Source organism: Cottoperca gobio, chromosome 8 (assembly GCF_900634415.1).
Source record: "Cottoperca gobio chromosome 8, fCotGob3.1, whole genome shotgun sequence".
Lineage (NCBI taxonomy): Eukaryota > Metazoa > Chordata > Actinopteri > Perciformes > Bovichtidae > Cottoperca > Cottoperca gobio.
In genome coordinates this window covers 18,210,428-18,230,911 of record NC_041362.1, presented here as the reverse complement: position 1 = coordinate 18,230,911, position 20,484 = coordinate 18,210,428, and positions in this window count along the sequence as shown.

Below are 20,484 nucleotides of genomic sequence, written 5' to 3'. Positions count from 1 at the left end.
GCATGCTCAACTGTCCTGCCAACCTCCTGGCCAAGTCCCACTGCATTCTTTGTAGTGACACAGAAAAGGCTGTTATCAAAGTCCACATTCAGCAGCTATATGCTACCATATTGTTGGAGGACTGTACGTGTAAATGATAGTTAGATACATGAGGTGAATATTCAATAATAATAATATCTTGCCTTTTTAATTAGGGTTCACATTATTCCTTTAAATGCTAAATTTAGAAATTAAATTACAATACAAAATTGTAAAGGTGTTATTATACAATTGGTCCCTAAAAATTGGTGGATTATTGACTTATTGATTACTGATTATCTTTGTCTCCCACCAACCAAAACGGGGTCATGTTCATAACAACATAAAGGGCGAAGGGAGGAGCAGTGAGGGGGGAAAGGGGGGAGGGAATTAACCCAGTGCACTAACTTGATCTAAGTCTGCAAACAAAGCACCTCTTTGAGGCTGACGCATCAATGCCCTTCACAATGCTCTCAGTCACACACACACAAGCAAATACATGCATGCACACACACCAATTCACATTCCCTCACACACGTGCAAAAATAGGGGGGAAAAAACTGCCGTACCGTTAGGATTTTGGATTACGGGGAGTCTTTTCAGTAAACATGAAATTCCTTAGAATAGCTAACCTATGTAGCACCTCAGGGATCATACCAAGGTGACACTCCCTGCAAGGAACAGCAAAGCCTCGGCAGCATTTTACTGCATCTCATATTTTCCTGATTTGACTTGAATGGCTGCTGCACTGGAGCTTGCATAAACAGGTCAGGAGGAAAGTAGGTCAGTTTGGGGGAGAGGAGTAAAGAGAAGGAGTGTGCTGAAGGATGGATCGATGAAGGTTATGGCTCCATCCGTGTCACTCTTGTTCGTCTCTGGCAGCAGAGATGCTCTTGGCAAACAGGGCTCTCTTGTTACCTGGTTCCCCTTCACAGCCTGGGGAAAAGGGTTAGTGGAGCAGGGGAGGAGGGAGGAGGGAGGGTAGGGCGATGCAGAGTCAGAGGAGGACGAGAGAGAAGAATAGTATGGAGCAGTCGGGGTTGGACGGGGAGAGGGGACTGCAGAGATCTGGTATATTTTCAAGATGTCACACTAGAAGCTTCTCACACATTTCTGGGGCTGGTTCCAGGATGCCTGTGAAGCCAGGTCAGATTCAGGTAACACGACTGAAAAAATCCCCTGCCTGCATACTGGAAAGTATGCCAAACACAGCTAAACCTCAATTGGCTTTGTGTGCAACATTCTACATTCAGTAGCGGGTGTACAGTGACAATTGTCTCTCCAGGCTTCCTTACAGTCAAGATGGTGATGAAGATAACAAAAACGGGGATTTATTTACCTCTTATTGTGCCTAACTTTAGGTTATCATAACATATCCGGTATGGAATTGTTCTGCAGATGTTCCGGTTCAAAATGACACCAAACTTTTCTATGGATGTCAGTTTTTTAGCCACAACAAAGGCTAAAATGTGGCCTGCAACAGGTAAGGCTTGTATTTAGTCTGCCTTTTCAAAGCAGTTGTTGATACTTGCGGCCCGTAGCAGTCGGTTAAGAGGAGTCAGCAGTCAATGGCGGTATAACAGTCAATAAATAAAAAAAATTAAAGTTGTCACCACAACCACGAGAGGTCCTTGAGCGTACAATTAGAAATGAGCACAACATATATGAGGCTGAAGGGTCGAGAAGAATGCCAGTTTAGCCGTAAACAGACAGACACACACGCATGAATGAACACAGATGTACGACTGGCGGAGATAAGGAGCGAACATGTCGACTTTTAAAATGTTTCCATCAACACTATTGTAAAGCTGCTGAGCAAACACACCTGTGCACGGGCAAATATACAGAGTAGTGAAGTGATGATGCACATAGTTTCCCCACACTGCTGTTCAGAAGACTTACATGTTTATCATTTTCCACAGTTCACTATGTGACACTGAAGTTCTCCTGAACTTAAAGTATGCTCAACTAAGCAGAATTATCATTACATAAGGAGAACAAAACAAAATGGTTTCTTTGGAAAATAATTCTTGGAAAATATTCCAGTATTCAAAGCCAGTCATAACAAGCATATGAAAAAGTAAAGATGAAAAGCATCTTCTGCTTACATTACTAGCTTGTAGCTTGAGGCTCAGTACACATCTCACCCCATGTTATGAAGAGGTTACAGAAGGAGTCTGAACAGAGGCAGCAACAATAAAGAGCTAAACAAATGTGAGGGAAGAGCTATGAGAAGAAAAGTTAGAGTTGTATAAATGCAGTATTATGAAGTGAGATAGGGGAGCACTACAAAATGTGTGTTGAAAAAGAGGCTATGGCAAAAAATCAAGTGTGCAGTTTCAGTTTGAGATAAACTCTTAGGGTGGAAGCATCTTTAGTTTCAGCAAAGACTAGCAGTGAGAGATGAGATGGATGACACATTAAATACAACACGCAGTTGTTCACATTCAAACTGGTCTGAAGCGGCTGGAGGAGTGATAGAGCTCGGACAGGGAGTGGCCTTGCCCTGAATTAGCTCTGGGCTCACTGTGGCCCCCACTGTCTTCACCCTACTCTCTAGGTCATGCACACACACACACACACACACACACACACACACACACACACACACACACACACACACACACACACACACACACACGCACACACACACACACATGAATAAGTTATGTAAGATGTACAGGAATGTCACAGAATGTATTTTAAGTGCATTTATTCTTGACAAACAAATTAGGCTGTATTTCCACTGCATGGTGCAGCACGGCTCTACTCAACTCAATTCACTCTTTCTTAGTTATTCTTATTGGAAAAACTGTGGATGTTCAATGTGAGCTTAGTCGATACTAGAAAGTGGAGTTATAACACCGCAGACCACTGATTGGTCAGAAAGAATTGTCACCAGCCGGCCATCCTGCACAAACCCAATTTTTAAATAGGCAAGCTATCATCAATAACGACCACATTTAGCAGTTCACAAAACTACAGCGTACAATTGGCGTAATGCCGACATTTGGTTGCCGATGAAAAGATGGATTCAGTAATTGTCGCGTTGTGTCGCTACGGCGATCAGCTGAGAATCCGCCTATACTGAGGGAAACGAAATAGAGAAAAGGATCTAAAAACCCAAAGAAAGTTTAGCCGAACCATGCAATAAATAAGTGGCACAAGCTAATAACTCAAAGACATTTCAAAGGTGTGTTTGTGTTTATGTGTGTGTGACACTATGCCATTAAAAATGGGAGCAGCCTAAGAAAAGAAAAGGAAAAATCTGACTCAGCGCGAGTTAATCCTCAAACTGTGATCTACTTATCCCGACGTTAGTATGACCCATTTCTTACAGCGTCTCCAGTCCTGAGATCTGGTGGGACAAAATGGTGCCTCAGTTACCGCTCACCATCTACACCTGCAGTGCAGCGGGATCCCCACTACTTGTCCTCCTCCTTAGCAAAGCAGAATGCAAATGCAGCAGTGGACCTGCTGCTGACTGGCACGCAGCAGCAGACCTGGGCGAGGGCTGTCACTGCAGTGCCAGGTTCTGCCGGCTCATATTAGAATGTAGGAGAAAATATGCTAGAGGGAGAGATAATGAGAGGAAGAGATGAAGAGTGTGCAATCACTAGAGGGAAACAGTCCAAAGAGGGAGACGGTGAGGACAGATCATGAATGATGATGGATGCCCAGAGGGCAAAGAGAGGGAGTGGGAAAACATTGTAGGGAGTAAAAACAAAGAGCTGGCTGTGTCATTCGCCCAATGGGCTTCCTTCCTGTTGGGCCACAAGGCCATCTCCACCTGCACCTCCCTGCCAAACAGGTTAACTCAAGTGATGTAAGAGGTGGGGGTGACACAAATACCACACATTCTGTTGCTTGTGCATTCATCGCAGCTCTGCAGCTCCACCCGAGCCACACACGCACCCACGGTAACACCGCCCAGAGAGGCCCTCTCTCAGGTGGAGATGCCTGAACTCGTGCAGCAGGGAGATGCAGGGATGCAGTGATCCAGACTGTCTGTTGGACAATTGTAAAACACTTACAATCCAATTACAATGCAGTACAATGAAATATATGCTTTACAGCACCGCTGCCACACAAATAACCTTTTGGGCCCCTGTGTCGTTCTTTAGAGGTTCTCTGCTGGTTCTTCAGCTTAGTTTACTAGAATTAAGTTTAGTTTAGTTGAGAAATAATAAAAACATAACTTCAAATAGCCTACAAACATTATATATTTCCAGAGGATAACACATTTAAGCTGTGGCTTTCGACCTCTTTGCCCCCATGCGCGTGGAAATATTCCAGTGCCCCCCACAGAGGACATGATAACCCGTCTGTCATCATGGCGGACCTGCACACACAGTGCAGTTAGTCCAGCTTATTCCATTTGACCTCATAAAAGTGATTTGTTGTAGTCCTCCAATATTAACAAAGCAGAAATCCTTCTTTGTTTCCTTTTTCCCATTCATAATGTGACAAAAATAAGTATATGTGAAATCTACAGAAAGTAAAAAAGGCTGTTATTATGTTCATATATTAACTCTTTTATTTATGTTGTCAAATGATTACTTATGTCTTGATGTTTTGGGTTTGAAGTATTCTAGTGTAATTGATGTTTTCAATAAATTACTATTATCTCAAGGCCGCCTGGTTGAGGACCACTGCATTATAAGTGAGAAAGAAAAGTGTATTTCCAATGTTAATGTCACACACAGGACATAGGGACAAATCAACAAAGAACAACAATTATTATATATTTCAACCTTTTTATTTGGCAACTTTTTTGTTTAAGCGACATAATGCTAAATGACACTTCAAATGATTCCATCTTTAAAAGGTTTTATAGAGAACCTTTTAAAGATGGGTGCCATATAACCCCAAAACCGCTATAATAACAAGTCAAAGAACCACTTTTGGATACTGTCTAGCAACATTTGTGTTTAGACTGTATCACAAACTGTCATTTCAAAGGTCAAGGCAATAATTCAGATCATGAAAAACATGTTGGGCCAGCAGTGGGGCCACATTGTTTCACCAAGATTACACAGCTGCAATAACACTGATGCTGCCAAAATCAAACAGTCTGGAATCCAGTGATGATAAGGAAAACATATATTGTTTTCCGTTAACTATATCACCTTTTATTTAATACACAACAACTTGAATCACTGTAAGTGTACTTGTAAATCTGAGAGGATGTGTGGGGTGTTTAATATCTTCACAGAGTCATGGTTTAATGGTTTGAATAAGTAACAAAGAGCGATGAAGTAAATGAAAAGGAATGTGTTTGTATAGTGTGCAAAATTGAAATCATTGCAAAGCTTAGTGAAAGAACACGATAGCGTTGTAAACATCAGGCCTGAGTCGAGTGCACATATAAAGAGATGAAACTGTGATAATCTCATGTAAATATTGACTTAACGGCTATCAAAGGTTTTTTGACACACACCATGATGAATGATTTACTAGTAATGTTTAATGAGTATTGCAATAAACATGGAGCTACGTAAAAAAAAAGACGAATGGTAGTGAGTTATTAAGAGAGAGAAAAAAAGGCAATGCTGAAGCCTTTCCTATAACACATAACACTTTAAAAAAACATCACACTCTTGTGTTGATAAAATCATAAAATAACATATTTTTTGTTGTTTTGTGTTTGATCTACTATGAAAGAACTGCTTCTTCTTCACTTTGGCTGCAAACACTGATTTCACAGAGGGCATATCTCAAGACAACAGTGTTGTGGTGCAGGTTAGAATGCGCTGGGGAAGGTATTACACAACACTAGGCAGCCTGTAGTTATACTTGAGTAGCATATGGCTGCCTGTGTTACTGTTGGATCCCGGCAGTGTGGAATGTTTGTTTGGATTTTAGAGGGCTCAGTCAGGGGGCCCAGGACGAAGCAGTATGTGTATGTGTGTGCATGGAGGTGTGTGCATGTCTGTGTTTGTGTGTGTATGTGCATGTACGTGAGGGAGAGGGTTCACTCATTGCATATTACCTTCACTTGTCTTGCCTCTGTTTTTTTTTTCAATTCCTCATCTATGGCTAAAAATGAGGTCAGCAGTCACACGTGATGTTTCAGCCAGAGGAACGAGACATTCTTAACCTTTAAAACAGATATTTCTATGACAATCTGTAACTGTGCCTTGACCTTAAAAGTATAAAGCTTCATCCGCCATCTGCAGACTTTTTGAGGAAACATCTTCGTCACCTAAACAAAAATCTTCTTCTTCCTTTGACAGAGCCACACAGAAATGGCAGTTTGTCGTTTGTTAAGCTTACTGTTGACTTTGGATCGACTCCAGTATTAGTGACCTTGTGGAAAGTCTCAATTACAGGTGTTGTTAGTGTGTGTGTGTGTGTGTGTGTGTGTGTGTGTGTGTGTGTGTGTGTGTGTGTGTGTGTGTGTGTGTGTGTGTGTGTGTGTGTGTGTGTTGACAGGCAATGGGAGTGGCAGGAACAAGGAAACAAAAGCACATTAAGAGAACACACAGTAATACATTTAGTCTTTACATCATTGATGTATACTTTAGTTCAAACAGACAGATCTTTCTGAAAGGAGTTGCCAGACAAATAACATTGCATAAATGGCGCACATTTACATATTGACAACAAACATGTTGTTATTTGTAGAATAGTCCACCATGGAATGTGTTTATCTCAAGGATTCATTTCTGTGGCAGCTGAATATACGAAAAAGGGCCGAAGGGGAAAAACAGTGATAAACAGTGACAAAGCTGAATCAGAAGCTTTTGCGGACTTTTGCATTCTCCATATCGGCAAATACAAGCTAAATAAAATTGAATAGAATACAAAGTGACTCATTATTTAAATGTACAGTTTATTCCGATAGTGTCCTGCTGCAGCGCTTTAGGCTCGGGCCCACCTCCAGCCTATATTGTATATTCATTGCCATGACCCAGGGTGGAGAATCACGTGTTAATCGTGTTTCCTTATCAATAAATAATGTTGACATGCCATAGTATTATATTGCGCAGTGAACTGTTTGATTGCGCTTAACAATAATAAATTAAGTAGCCTAATGTTACGGAGCGTATATTGCAGGGGTCACCAACCTTTTTGATACTGAGAGCTACTTCAAGGGTACTGAATAATACGATGGGCGACTTGTTTGATACAAACTTCCTGAATAGCATAGTTGCATGGTTCACCTTTAATGATAAAATTATCATTAATAATAATAATCAGAATTAATATTCATAATAAATAAAATGATTCCCCATAGTCTATTCTCTTCATTTCATAGCTTTCCTCTTGGTTGCGCTGCTTCCAGCCTCAGATCGAGATTTGGAGGTCTGGTCTTTATGTTAGAGCTTTTATCCAATCATATTTCAGCCATAATGTGTTGCCAGGATCCAAGAAATCTGCCCTTAGGCCTTCAGAATCAACAGTGCGGGCGCCTGTCGCTTAAAGTGAACGGAGACAAAACTGTGGCGTTAACCAATCAGATTTCGAGTTGGGGACACTGGAGCCAGCTAGCAGGTGTACGATAACGTCAGCAATTCCACGTCTTTTGATTGGATACGCACTATTGAGAGGCAGAGCTAGCAGAGCTAGCAAACTTTGAACAAGCTAATTTGTGTAGATTTCTACAAGCTTTTTTTCAACCCACAATGGCTAAAGGAGGAGAAGAGATCAATTTGGTCGCAGATATAATTACAACGCCATTTTCAAGACAAACTTTCAAGACAAGATAGACATCGTGAGAAGAGAACGGCCAACCCCGACGCTAGCGAGCCTATCATAGCTGGGAAAAGGGTTTGTCCGTCACTTTCAAATCATTAACTACGAGTGGTACCCCCGGCTCACAGCCTCCGAGAGGCACTGCAAATTGTACTGCTGGGAATGCCTGCTATTTACAACTAAATGTTTCGTAAATATTAATATAACTCTGTTGTTAGGGTGATGTAACGCCCGGTTATACTGCGTTTCTGTCTAAATGTATAGTTTCTAGAGCCATGGCGTCATAATGATGGTATTAAGAGGTGGAATAATTCAGGTGGGACTGTGTAGGACATCACTGAAGGCCTAGGTGTGAAATGCACGGCCCGCCACTGGTCAGAGTTCATATATACATAAAACATTTTTGTTTTTTAAATTCTATATTCAATATTGTCATTGTCAAAAACGATCCTCATGATAGAGAGGGAAAGTAAAGGAGAGACCCTGCCCGGAGGAAGCCTGGGGCCCCTGTCTGGAGCTAGGCCCAGTGGGAGGGCCCGACAGCGAGCGCCTGGTGGCCGGGTTTGCCATGGAGCAAACCAGAAGAAGCTACATCCTGTGGACCCACCACTCATGGGAAAAACCGCTGGGGTCGAGTGCGCTGTCACACGGGTGGCAGTGATGGTAGGGGACCTCGACAGACCAGACCCAGGCAGCAGAGGCTGGCTCTGGGGATGTGGAACATCACCTCTCTGTGGGGGAAGGAGCCAGAACTAGTGCGGGAGGTGAAGCGCTACCAGTAGGATCTGGTGGGGCTTACGCACAGTCTTGGCTCTGGAACCATACTCCTGGATAGGGGTTGGACTCTATTCTTCTCCGGAGTTTCCAAAGGTGTGAGGCGTCGGGCGGGTGTGGGGATACTCACAAGTCCCCGGCTGAACGCCGCTATGTTGGAGTTCACCCCGGTGGATGAGAGGGTCGCCTCCTTACACCTTCGGGTTATGGGGGGGAAAACTCTGACTGTTGTTTGTGCCTATGCCCCAAACCGCAGTTCGGAGTATTCAGCCTTCTTGGAGACCCTGAATGGAGCTCTGCAAGGGGCTCCACTAGGACACGTAGTCTTGCTTGTGGGAAACGATGGAGACACCTGCAGAGGTGTGATTGGGATGAACGGCCTCCCTGATCTAAACCCGAACAGTCGTTTGTTGTTGGACTTCTGTGCTAGTCATGGAATGACCATAACAAACACCATGTTCGAACATAAGGATGCTCATAAGTGTACGTGGTACCAGAGCACCCTAGGCCAAAGGTCAATGATCGATTTTGTAATCGTATCATCTGATCTGAGGCCGCATGTTTTGGACACTCGGGTGAAGAGAGGGGCGGAGATGTCAACTGATCACCATCTGGTGGTGAGTTGGATTAAGGGGTGGGGGAAGACTCTGGACAGATCTTGTAAGCCCAAACGGGTAGTGAGGGTGAACTGGGAACATCTGGAGGAAGCCCCTGTCCTGGAGATCTTCAACTCACACCTCCGGCGGAGCTTTTCAGACATCCCTGTGGAGGTTTGGGGCATTAAACCTGAGTGGGCGATGTTCAAAACCTCTATTGCTGAAGCTGCGGTGATGAGCTATGGTCTCAAAGTCTTAGTTGCCACAAGGGGCGGTAACCCTCGAACACCGTGATGGACCCCGGTGGTCAGGGAAGCCGTCCGACTGAAAAAGGAGTCCTTCCGGGTTATGTTATCCGGGAGGACTCCGGAAACAGTTGCAGGGTACCGAAAGACTAGAAGGGCGGCAGCCTCTGCCGTGGCAGAGGCAAAGCAGCGGGTGTGGGAGAAGTTTGGAGAAGCTATGGAGAAGGACTTTCGGTCGGCACCAAGGTGCTTTTGGAAAACTATCCGGCACCTCAGGAGTGGGAAGCAGGGCACCTCAGGAGGGGGAAGCGGGGAATCATCCAAGCTGTGTACAGCAAGGGTGGGAACCTGCTGACTTTGACTGAGAAGGTTATCGAGCGGTGGAAGGAGCACTTTGAGGAACTCCTGAATCCGACTAATACGCGCTGTATGGTAGAGGCAGAGGTGGAAGCTGATGGGGGATCATTGTCAATTTCCCTGATGGAAGTCACTGAGGTAGTCAAACAACTCCACAGTGGCAAAGCCGCAGGGGTTGATGAGATCCGTCCAGAAATGCTGAAGGCTTTAGGTGTTGAGGGGCTGTCTTGGTTGACACACCTCGTCAACATTGCTTGGAAGTCTGGGACAGTGCCTAGGGGGTGGCAGACCGGGGTGGTGGTTCTCCTATTTAAAAAGGGGAACAGAGAGTGTGTGCTACAGGGTATCATACTTCTCAGCCTCTCTGGTAAAGTCTACTCCAAGGTACTGGAAAGGAGGGTTTGGCCAGTAGTCGAACCTCTGATTGAAGAGGAACAATGCGGATTCCGTCCTGGTCGTGGAACAACGGACCAACTCTTCACTCTCACAAGGATCCTGTAGGGGGCCTGGGAGTACGCCCATCCGGTCTACATGTGTTTTGTGGATCTGGAGAAGGCGTATGACCGGGTCCCCTGGGTGATACTGTGGGAGGTGCTGCGGGAGTATGGGGTGAGGGGGTCACTTCTGAGGGCCATCCAATCCCTGTATGCTCAAAGCGAGAGTTGTGTCCGGATACTCGGCAGTAAGTCAAACTCGTTCTCACTGGCCTGGGAATGCCTTGGGATCCCCCAGTTGGAGCTGGAGGATGTGGCCCGGAGAAGGGAAGATTGGGGTTCCTTACTGGAGCTGCTGCCCCCGCAACCCAATCCCGGATAAGCGGTAGACGATGGATGGATGGAATATTGTCATTTTAAAATAAAGAATAATTCAAGTGTTATTGATTTATTTGTTTTTAACAGCAAAACAATTAAATACAAATTTTAGATAGAGCTTCATGATGACTAGTGCTATTTTTAGAACATGCCCGGCGGCCGACTCACGTGGTCCCTACGGGCGACCAAGTGCCCACAGGCAACGCGTTGGCTACCCCTGGTATATTGTGATACATTGTATCACGAGTTAAACATGAGTTTAATAACATGCTACTGTAGCTATGCTAAAGTCATTAGCAAACTAATGGTGACGTTAGCACAACACAAGTAAGAAAATGCAAAAAGCTTAATGTAAACATTTCAGGTAAAGCTAATGTTAGTTAGCTAACGACATTAGCATATTTAGGGTTAAATATTAAGGTCAGTACGAGTTATTTGCTGCTCAATGTTACCTAACTTTATAAGTTAGGTATATTAAAGTATTAAGGTTGTGTTGATTACCTTGGCGTTATTGCTGGAGGTCTTGTGGCTTATTCAAACTAATGAATGTATTCTATTGTATCCTGATGTTCATCTCTAGCGTAGGCTACACAATTTCAGACGTCACTACCTTCTCAAAGCTTGGGACCCGAAAGGGTTGGACAGGGGAGGTGGGTCCGAGCCTGGAGCTCTGCAGCTAGACCCTTCGCAATTATTCACATTTATTTGTGTCTGTCAGACAATTCATGTGGAATGGATTATTATGTAAATTAAGAATATGTGTAGGATTGAGATTCAGCGTCTAGACCTTGTCACTCCCTATAAGAAAGCACAGAGCACAGCATAGCAGGGGAGGGGGAGTGAAGATAAACACTTTCCCCCCAAGGCAAATGAAGACTCAAAGCCTACAGGTGGATGCTGGGGCAGATGTGGTGCTTTTCAAATGCTATTTGAAGCAGCAAGTGACAGCATAGCATTCAGGTGAGCGCTGTGGCAGCAGGCATGGTATGTATACCTTGCGTGCACTGCCATAATCAAAAAGGGTGAGCTGTCTGAGTATGCTGCCTTAAGGCATTGCTTAATTTGAGTAATTCATTGAAAGCAAAAAAAAACATAATTTTCTGCAAATCATTATCATGGCTGATTCCCTGTTTGCCTGTAATAATTTAGGGTTTAAGGGGAAAACTATGATTTCATTATGCTCTAGCACGTAACCTGCAGGAGAGATCACACTATCACTCCCTAACCTTCTCTTCAAGGGTGACTAAAAATTAAATCAACAAACTACAGTACAAACAAGGCTACAAGTCTACAGCCACACTAGCAACTCTGGAAGGCATCACGCTAACATGTTTTTAATGACAATGCTAACATGCTGATATTTAGCAGGTACAATATTATTGATGTTCACCATCTTAAGATACTTTCACACCACCATTGACAACCGCCTACCTGCAAGAATGTCCTGTAAAAAAGCAAAGCATTTTTAAAAGTTGCTACTGCCGCTACGGTGCAAGGCTTCGATGATACAGGCTCTTAGGTGAATGTGATGAAGGCTTTTTGCCAGGAGTGCAAGCTAACTAGGTGCGGTGTGAATATTTCCCCAAGAAAATAGGCTTCTGCTTGTCCTTTGAGTAGCTAGCACCGTGTTGTACAACTCCGGGTATTCAAGCACCAGCATAACCAGCTCCTCCATTGCTCCTCTTTAATTCTTTCTTCTTCCGCCTCATTCTTTTCCACGATGGCCGCCCCCTTCTATTGGATTGGCCGAAGCCAGGCGGTTTACTGCCAGAAGTTCAGCACACTAAACTCTGCGTGGCAATCTGTGCACATTCACGTGGGCGGCGACCTTTTCATACACCTACGGCTGTGATTGAAACCGCTGCCCCTCATTGAAATGACTGGAGGTGGCGAGTTACCGCAAGGCGGTGTGAAAACCCCTTCAGGTTATTGGTTAGCATGCTAACATTTGTTAATTAGTGATAAACACAGATCCTCTTGACTCGTCATTTATTTTCAGGTCATTTGTTAATCAAATAAAGGAACACATCTACTTTTATTAAATCACCTGTGTCTTACTTCACCGATTCGTATAACATAAGAAATGCAAAGAAAAAGGTTAAAACATGCTTGTGCTTTCTCAAGCTACCATCTGCTGTATCCCTTACATACCTTGATGCCTGACAGGCCTCATCTGAAACAAAAATAGGTATAAGTCAGTGAGCCCTTTGTGGTTATCAACACAGCGCCAAAGGCTGGCGCTGGAGGCAGCCAGCAAAAATGTAGGTCAGCTCCCCCCACTTTCTTCAGTGCGGCCCCGCCCTGCTCTTACCCTTTCACCAAATAACTTTACAAGCAGCAAAGCCTCGAGTGAACCCCACGCGCCACAGCAAAGCAGCTGAGGCCTGTGCGACAGACGGGAAAAGAGGGGCAGTTGATGGGGGTTGTTTTTGGTTGTTTATTTAAGGATCCCCATTAGAAGCACATGGGTGTGCCTCTCGTCTTCCTGGGATTGATCAGGGGCAAAGAGAAGGAGAGCATGCTTGAAATTCAGATTTGGCCCTCCTAACATGGCTCTGTCTCTTGGCGACCCCCCTCCTTCCTTTTTTCCTCCCTGACTTCTGAGGAAATCTCCTCTCTGCTCCAGGAATCCAGACCATATACAGCAGCTTGTGGGATCCCAAACCAACTGACTAAACTGCAGTCACGTGTCTCAGCTGGCTTTGATTCCACCTCAACGGCCAACTGCAGGAATGTCCCGTCTCTGCTGCGACCCCTCTCAGGGGCGACCGTTATTTATCAGCAGGTTCAGTTAGTTTTCCCTAGGTGTTAATGCCATGACAGTTTGTGTAGGGGGCAGAACAATGGCCACCTTTAAAGGAGACATAAACAAAGGTGGTTTTACATGTCTGGTACAGGAGTGGGAGTCAGAAAAAAAGAGAGAGAAGGAGACGATGATGGGGTGATCTTTATTTTCTCCTCAGACTGGAATGTGAGCACAGACGCTGTTTTAGGGGCCCCCGGCAGCAGCTGACTGCACCGGTGTGGGTGGGTGACTACAGCCTTCCATTAGGAGTCTGCTGTTCAGGGCAGTGTATCACATACTGGGGGAAGCACACTTTCCACTCTGGCAGACAAGGCTAAGAAATTGAATCATTCAGGTTATGCATCAACAGCTGAGCAGTACAAAAAATATTAAGGGGGAGGAGGGAGGAGTAGATCACTGATGAGTAATTTTTTTGTTCACTTCCTGTAGAAGGACCTCCACTTTCTTTTACGTTTAGAGTCCATCCACTCTCTTTAGACTTTGGTTTGGGCATTTTTGACTCAATTCTCTGAACTTTTCTTTTCACTTTCTGTGTGATTAGCGGGGCGTCCTCCTGTATGCTACTGTAATTAGATCAACTGGCATGCGCTGTCAAATTACAAGGACAATGGGATTCATCATTATAAGAACACAGGTACTAACATTTGCGGTTTAAGAATACGTCGTGAAATTGACCTTTCGCAAGAACAAAAAAAGATCAGATTTAAGAAGACATTAGTGAATGAGGCCCATTATTCTTGACAGTTTAGAAAGTAGTTCACTGTTTCCTGTCCCATTCAATGATCTTAAGATGTTTTGAAACATGTAATAAGTAATAATGAGGCATCGCACTGTTCCGGCCAGATTTAAAACACAAATCTCACAGCTGCAGGACGTCAGCATTGCCACGGTAAAAATTAAATACGGTGGGAGGGGAGAGGAGTTAAACCTCCGAGAAGGGTTTCCCAGTGAGATAGTCAAAATATGATCTGAAAGCAGAGAAGCTTAACTGCATTCAGTGGCCTGTTACGCAACTCGGTAAAAAAAAGAACCTTTTGTTTGAGGAGGATTGCACATAATAGCGTTATCTAATCCATAGAAGCCTTTCCATAGAAAAGAGAGGCTCACAAACAAATGGAAGAATTCAGAGAGGGTTGTTTACGTTGTGTGCAACAGATTTTACAGTGCATATATGTCTTGCAAACTGCTGAAGCATTCACATGCATAGATAATAGTGTGACCTCTATCCAGTGACACACAGCACATGCTGACATACATCTTTCGCTCACGTTGTCTGTTAGCTTCTCTCACGTTGTTGACACACTCACAGCTCCAGTGTGTGTCAAGTGTAACTGATACTTCTTCCCGCACACAACGCCACTGAACCTAGTTTCTCATCCAGTTCGATCCAGTTTGTCACAAAGCTGCAAACAACAAGCTTAAGGTGAGCGAGACCGGAGAGGATCGAGAGCAGCCACATGCAAGATTATTTCTGGGATCAGATGTCAGAAGAAGGGAAAAAAAGACTTAGCCATTTCCCTAACAGGGTCAGAGGTCAGAGCAACACTGGACAAACATCGCTGGAGTCGCACTGGGAGGCACAATGGACAAATTCTTTCCCACAACAACCAAAACACTCACAATTTAATACAGTTATTAAGATATATCCATGGACAAAAGTATCGACCAACCTGCCAACAGGTCATCATCTATAGAGCCTCTACCATGGCTAAGAATGATGTTAAGACAAATAAAGTAAATAAAACCTTTTTAAAAATGGATTAATAAAGCATTATAAAGTATGTTTAGATATAAGTCTTTAGATGGTTATGTTTGGGTAAAGTCAAATATGTTTATGTTGCGGTTAGAGATTTTTGTTTAAGAATAGGGCAGGAATCTAGCACGGATGTCCACCTCTTTCCCTAAAGATACAACCTGTCCTCGAACATATTGTATCTGCCGAAAAGTCATTTTGTTATTTTTTTGTGCGTTCTCTTACGAATGTCCAACAACATGATCGATCAGTGGAGAACCTACATTTAGCTTCTTGTTTAGGTTTGGGAAAAAACGGGGTTTGGGTTAAAATAAGTAAGTTTGTGACATAACTTACGTACGTGGCTTTCGTTAAGTACGTAAAAAAGGTTAAAATAAGTCAATGTTGACTTTTGGTTTCACACGGGACACAAACTGGTGAAGTCCTGCGCTTTATTTATCCATCCATCCAACTCGACCTCCACCCAACATGGACTTTGTCGCTCTATATACTACAGTCTGTCTTCTGACTCCCGTAGAGGCAGCCCTGCATATCCTGACTCCAGATTACGTGGAGTTAAATACAAATGTATTACGTGAGTTACATATGAAATATAATGCGTTACGTTTCGTAGGTATAAGTACTAACAGTGGAAGAGATCAGCCTGAACTATAGCAGGATCCATATGAACACACAGTGGATGCAGGCGTGGGAGAGTGTCCTGTTGACTGACATGTTTCAGGATATGTTATCCCTCCCACAGTGGCGATGGCTTCCTGCCACAGACAAAGGACTGGGCTATGAGCCTGGATTCTTCATAGGCCTTCAAGTGGATCTGGTTTATTGTGCAACCCAGGCACAAGCTCTCAGACAATGACAGGCTTTGTATCTCAGTCCATGTCTTTGCAGCTCAGCATCACTCTCTATCACATGCTCTTCTTCTTCTACGCTTCTCTCTCATTCGCTTGTTCCCTTTGATAAGCTTCCCCTCATTAGTCCTGGTCTAAAAAAAAATTATGTTGTAACAACTGGTCATTGTTTCTACAGACATTAGCAAGACCTCAGAGCATAGACGCGAGCCACTGTTTTGAAATAGAAAGAAACGAGAAAACAAAGTGATAATGATGGTGCAAGGGCCTCTTGTGAAATAAGTAAATATTGTGTTTGGTAATCTTGTTTCAGTGGGCTGAAATACATAAAGGTAAAATGTCATGAGGCTTAAGTTTGAGTTTGTTTGAATGGATTATTATTATGAAGTAATATATGACTTTGTAATAGAGGTAATATTAGATAACCAAGAAAGATAATTATTATCTTTTTTGTTGTTGTCTGACCACCAATTAGAGTAAAATCCCACCTACATCTAACACGCAGTTTAATAACATGTCTCTCCCTAGCTATTGTAATTTGACAATTCATGTTGACCTCACTTATTAAATTACATGGAATAAAAGATTAGTGGATTTAATTTATTAAGTAAGATTTTACATCGCAGTGGTCAACCTGCAACTTCAAATGGCAGCTGATGATGTTCATGTTGTCCTGGCACACGCGTAACATAAAACATTACTCCAAATCTCTGCTGTGAGACATATTCACTGTAAATCATTTTCAATGTGACGTGTCAAGTCTACGTGAGAGTCCTTCATCTTCCCGCCATAAAAGATGTGCTGAAAGTCATCTCTCAAGTTTGAATCAGCTTTAATGAATTATGATAAACTATGAAAAATGTTAGGATAACATTTTTTTTGAATATTTGATCATCTAGAAAGACGACATGTATGACGGTCAGTGTTGGGAAGGTTACTTTTAAAATTGTATTGATTAATTTGGCTGAATCCGCTTAATAAAAATAATAATAAGTGATGTAACGATTGTAATTGTAAAACTTTTTACATTTTATTTGTATTTGGGCAACAAAGCTTGATATTTCCCAAAGTTTGGACATATATAAGGAGCCATTCAAAGAACAGAATTAATGTTATATTCTACATATAAAAAATATATCTGGCTGTTACCCCCCTTTCTAATCACCAACATTTTGATTAGTAACTATAATTTAATTACATAATATTTTCTCAGTAACTGTAACGAGTTACATTTATTTTGTAGTTTGATTAGGTTGCATAGTTACTCCCCATCACTGATGGTTCTCACTATGTCTGGCATACTGAACATGAAATAGGGCAAGAAGAACTGCAGCAGAAAACACATCTCTGAACTTGATCCTCTCCACAACTGGAATATAATCTGGGGTTTACTACTACATATTATGTTACATATCAAAACACCTCCCATGTGTTCAAACACCTGTGACATTGGAGGCCAGCTTGATGACCCACTATCATTTCCTCAAACACGCAGAGTAGATTGTAGATCCTCTGTGATATTAGGCAAGTTATTTAGACCTCAGATGATTGTCCCGTTCTCTAATGATGAAACATAAACACAGAGAATCAGAGAGCGCATCTGTCCTCATCCCTCCTCGGTCCGTCCGGCAGGGAAATGTTTGCACCAAGGTCTCGCAGATATCTGCATGAACAATGACTACTTGTTATATTTATAATTTTTGGAACAACACGTACGACCTTAGTGTACAGACGCAAGTCCTTGGAAGGACTTTTTCGATAAATTTGTAAAAACAGATTTGGTCAGCTTTTAATGAAAGCTGAAGTATTCTGTGGGTGTGTTGTATTCATGTGTGTTGTATTGCATTCATTGCACCTCAATTCCACCCGTAGACTGTATATAAGAAGTGGACGTAGTCACTGTGATGACCACTGGTATGGGCACTACCTTTTTAAGCCTTGAGTTTGGCATTTAGTTTTTTTGGAACCAGATAACAACAAGAGGATGAGCGGGTGAAGTTAAATACAACCGAACACTGAACAAGATATTTTTAGATGTTAAATGTTACAGCTAATTTTCACTTCAAATTGTAAAGTTCTAAGACAAAAAACGCGGAAAAACCCAAACCGGACGGCACCGTGGTAGCATCTTGTCATTCACAAGGTCGTCCCGCCATAAAGCATTCCTTGCTTTATTGTCTATGTTGCTTTAAATGGGAACATCATTTGCTAAATGAACATCATGCTGTGTTGAAGAAGACTCGAAACTAACAATTGAGGCATAAACTCGTTAGCAAAATGTTTACTGAAGTAATAAATCAAGTGAGAAGTCAGGACATTTTCTCATAGACTTCTATACAATCTGACTTATTTTTTGCAACAAATGGAGTAGCCCCCTGCTGGATGTTAGAGAAAAGGTTTAAGGTATTTCTGTTTTGACTTTTTGTTTTGACACATTTTTAGAGTTTGCCCCTTGATGTTAACTTAGTATTTCTCTTTCATCTCCTCCTACTTACATTTTATGATTTATGTTGAGTACAAAACATACATATACATGCTACATAGAGTCAAGGACACATACCACAATCTTCTCTCTCCCTACACACACACACACACACACACACACACACACACACACACACACACACACACACACACACACACACATACACACACACACGCACGCACACGCACCACACACACACACACACACACACACACACGCACACAACTTGTATGTAGAGCCATGAACTTTCTGCCACTTGTTACAATGACCTTGTTCCATTTCCTAACTATTTTACTTTTAGTTACACTTCATTAATATTTTTTATGAGTGGTGGTAACTCGGTACCTGTAACCACAATGTTTGCTAATAATACACACTCTGTCTTAAATTAATGCTGACAGGAACAACATTTATAATGTACTCAACTCTCTTCATATTGCAAACCAAAGGAGAGATATTGCCCAAAAATAAATAGATAGAAAATAAATAAATAGAGTAATGATCATTGCATTATCCTCAAGTGACACCATTTACAACATTCAACATCATTTTAATGTTGTAAATATGTTCAAATGTTTATTAGTGAGATTTTACTCTTGCTCTTGTTGGGTAATTATGAACAAATGAGTCATTACACACTTACCCATCCACCCACGCACACACACAGACACTCTTTATCTTACAGTCCTCTAAGCTTCTGGGAAAGAAACCATAAATGTGTGTGTGTGCTTGCTTTGGTGCCACGTGAGTTATTGGTTAAGTAGGTCAGTCAGTAAGTCAGGAGTGGCAAGGAAGTAGTGCACAAACACAGGCTAACTCCATTACCTCATACAGTGGATTAGTGTCAACAGGCCCGTCCATCTGTTTCCAGCCGTCCTTGGTTCAAGTGACTGTAAGGAGAGCAGCGGGGATTCTTGTTCCTACCCACCTGTTCCTGTTTGCCCCAGTAAACTACACATACATCCCGCACACATACCTGCAAGCAATACACACAGACATCCGAGTGAGTATCTACACACACGGGAATGTACACACACAAACATACACACTCACACACAGAAATGAGGTCTACAGCGCAGCTTCCTGGTGCAATAACCTCATAAACAACCCCCCTTCAAGACTCTGCTGACTGCTGACAAACGCGTGTACACGAAGAGTCCAATTGCAACTTCTGTGATTAAGCCAGTAACATTACAATATTACAGTTCATAAAGCGACAATGAGGAAGTTCTCTGGTTTAAATCATATAATATGTAACTTTTCCGCATTAAAACGACCACACCTGTGTTATATATGTTGGTGAATTGTGTACTTACATCATTTCAAATGTTTCCAACACTTTTCAAACCTGGTTGTCTGTAATAGCGACGTATTCCCAACCTCAGCGTTGTGGTTGTTTACCAGAAGAAATTGCCTCATTCTTACGCTTTTTAGATTTTGGTTATTTTTTACAATATAGTTGAACCTGATGAGGGTTTTAGTCACGGGACGTCTGGATCTTTAGTTATCAGAGTAACATGGTGAGCAAACGTTAGTGGCCACCGGGATGTCGTGTGTCACGGGTCCGTTTGTTTTGGAGAGGAGGAAACCTGAACGATGAACATTGAAGGAATCCTAACCGGTAGAAGCTCACTGCAGAAACGATCCCACACTGTTTCACAATGACTCAAAACTCCATCAATCGTTATTATTTTGATTGAGGGACCCGAGTAGCAGAAAATGACATATTATTTGTTTAAATTCTAAAGAAGGCTAAAAGAAAATTCATTACAAATGACACAACTACTGCTCAAACTGATTAGCAATTACTTTAAACCTACAATAAGCAGAACCAAGCTGCAAACTAACAAATGATCACGTTGCTATGATGAACTTGTTAGTCCAACAGATGTGGAGCAAGGCTTGGTTTCATTTGGAGTCTTGTTTCTGGCCATCTGATGAATGCAAGTCCTAAATGTTATTCTCCTTTTAGCTCTGTTTTGGTCTCCACCACCTGTTTAGCTGCTAAATGTTCCACTATGTCCACCAGCTAGGTGCTAACTTTGTCTGGGCGGTTTTCAGAGCTCTTTCACTGTAAACAGCTGCCTGCTGC